General features: G+C 49.8%; 1 pseudogene; it reads left to right on the top strand.

Moving 5' to 3' along the window:
- Positions 1-775: 775 nt before the first annotated feature.
- LOC103118332 (olfactory receptor 11A1-like) lies at positions 776-1,845 on the top strand (annotated as a pseudogene).
- Positions 1,846-2,879: the final 1,034 nt, after the last annotated feature.

The raw sequence follows: 2,879 nt of genomic DNA, 5'->3' as shown, positions 1-2,879 counted from the left end.
ATTAATTTGTTAATGAGGAAGACAGGAAGAGAGAGAGAGAGAGAAAGAACCAGACATCACTCTGGTACATGTGCTGTCGGGGATTGAACTCAGGACCTCACACTTGAGAGTCCGATGCTTTATCCACTACGCCACCTCCCAGACCACTGTTTCTCTCTTTTTTTTTTTTTAAGATTTATTTATTGTGGTCTGGGAGGTGGCGCAGTGATAAAGATTTGGACTCTCAAGCATAAGGTCTGGAGTTCGATCCCCAGCAGCGCATGTGCCAGAGTGATGTCTGGTTCTTTCTCTCTCCTCTTATCTTTCTCATAAATAAATAAAATCTTTTTTTAAAAAAAAGATTTATTTATTAATGAGAGGAGAGAAAGAACCAGACATGACTCTGGTATCGATGCTGCCGGGGATTGAATTTGGGACTTCATACTTGGGAGTCCACTGCTTTATCTACTGCACCACCTCCCAGTCCACTCATTCTGACATCTCTATCACTCCAAATGGATTTGGGAGAGGGTGTGGAGTAGTCAGTGGCTTTTTTCTTCTCTGTCTCCACTCTGGTCCTGGCAGCCCCCCTGCCCCGGTCGGTAGCAGGGAGATGACACACAACTTGTATGACTTTGCTCCATTGTCCAGGCTGTTCTGGGCAAACAAACCTGAGTTCATAGCATGACTCCAACCTTGACTGATTAAGACTCAGTGATCTCAGTTTCTCCTCTCCAGCCAGGAGATGAGTAGCCTGTCTTCAGTGACTGCTGTTAAGTGAGTCAGGTGTGTGGTCATATTAGCCTCTCAGTTAACATTAGTTCCTTCCCTCTCTTCCCTCGGGCCGGAACTAGATGAGGAAGCAGCCCAGCAGTGACAGTGAGAACCAGACCACCTGGCTGATCCTGGCGGGCTTCGGGGAGCTGCAACACCTGGGCTTCCTCCCCTTCACCCTCTTTCTGGCCGTCTACATGGTCACTGTCGGAGGCAACGCTCTCATTGTGCTGGCCGTGGCTTCCAGCCGGACGCTCCACACTCCCATGTATTTCTTCCTCTGCCACTTCTCCCTGCTGGAGATTGGCTACACCTCCGACATCGTGCCTCGGCTACTGTGGAGCTTCCTGGAAGGGAGGGGAGCCATCTCTCTGGTCGGCTGTCTGCTCCAGTTCTATGTGTTTGCCTCGCTGGCCGCGGCCGAGTGTCTCCTGCTCTCCGCCATGTCCTACGACCGGTACTTGGCCATCTGCCGGCCCCTTCAACTACCCGGCCCTGATGAGCACCTGGCTGTGTGGCTGCCTGGCCACGGGGGCCTGGCTCAGTGGCTTTTCCTTCTCTGCCTTCACCCTGGCGCTGGCAGCCCCTCTGCCCCTCTGCCCTGGTGGCAGGGAGATTGACCACTACTTCTGTGACTTTGCTCCAGTGGTCGGGCTGTTCTGTGGGGATGTGGGGTTCATGTGGGGTGCTGGAGTGAGCATCTCTGGCTTCCTGACCCTGGCCCCCTTCCTGTTGATTGTGGCCTCCTATGCACTCATCCTGAGAACTGTGCTGCGAATCCCGTCTGGCCAGGGGCGACAGAAGGCCTACTCCACCTGCTCCTCCCACCTCAGTGTGGTGGGGGTGTTTTATGGCACCCTCATCGTGGTCTATGTGGCCCCGACAGACCGCATGGCCCCACTGCTTCGAAAGGCTTTCTCTGTCCTCTACACTGTGTTCAACCCTATGGTCAACCCCATCATCTATAGCCTCAAGAACCAAGAGGTAAGGGGGGCCCTCCAGAGGCTCTGGGGAGAGCTCAGGCCAGGACAGACCACACTGAGCAGGGCTAGACCTAGGCTATCAACCTCCTTCTGTTTTCCAAAGGTCTAGAGTACACAGAGACAAAAATTTAGAGACACTGTGACCAGGAGGTGGACAGTGTGGGGAGTGGAGTTTCAAGCATGAGCTTGTTTGGAAGTTCTAGCTCTGTTTGGGGAAGGCTGTCCTCTTCGACCGAGTGCACAGCATCAGGAAGAACACACACGGAGCAGTGAAGGAGGAAGGGGATATCCGCCTAGCCGGCCAGATCAGCCAAATGAGCCCTGGTGATCAGTGGGGTGGCAGATGCCACAGCCAGATCACCCTCACATCCAAGTCTCAAGCATGAAGCTCCAAATTCAATCCCTGGAATGTATATATCACAGGAATGCTCTAATTTCTTCTCGCTTTCTCTCTCTCCTCTGCCTCTGCCTAATAAATAAATGCCAATTTTTCCCCCTTAGAAGCTTCCTTATTCTTTTTTATTTTATTTCTTTATTGGGGAATTAATGTTTTACATTTGACAGCAAATACAATAGTAACATTTCTCAGTTTTCCACATAACAATACAACCCCCACTAGGTCCTCTGTCATCCTTTTCCAGGACCTGTACTCCCCCCACACACACACCAGAGTCTTTTTTTTTGGTGCAATACACCAACTCCAGTTCATGTTCTACTTGTGTTTTCTCTTCTGATCTTGTTTTTCAGCTTCTGCCTGTTGAGTGAGATCATCCCATATTCATCCTTCTGTTTCTGACTTATTTCACTTAACATGATTTTTTCAAGCTCCATCCAAGATGGGCTGAAAACAGTAAAGTCACCATTTTTGATAGCTGAGTAGTATTCCATTGTGTATATATACCACAACTTGCTCAGCCACTCATCTGTTGTTGGACACCTAGGTTGCTTTCAGATTTTGGCTATTACAAATTGTGCTGCCAAAAACACATGTGTACACAGATCTTTTTGGATGAGTGTTTTGTATTCCTTAGGATATATCCCCAGGAGAGGAATTGCAGGATCATAGGGTAGGTCCATTTCTAGCCTTCTGAGAGTTCTCCAGACTGTTCTCCACAGGGATTGGACCAATTGACATTCCCACCA

Source organism: Erinaceus europaeus, chromosome 7, assembly GCF_950295315.1.
Source record: "Erinaceus europaeus chromosome 7, mEriEur2.1, whole genome shotgun sequence".
Classification (NCBI taxonomy): domain Eukaryota; kingdom Metazoa; phylum Chordata; class Mammalia; order Eulipotyphla; family Erinaceidae; genus Erinaceus; species Erinaceus europaeus.
This window is presented reverse-complemented; position numbering and strand designations above follow the sequence as displayed.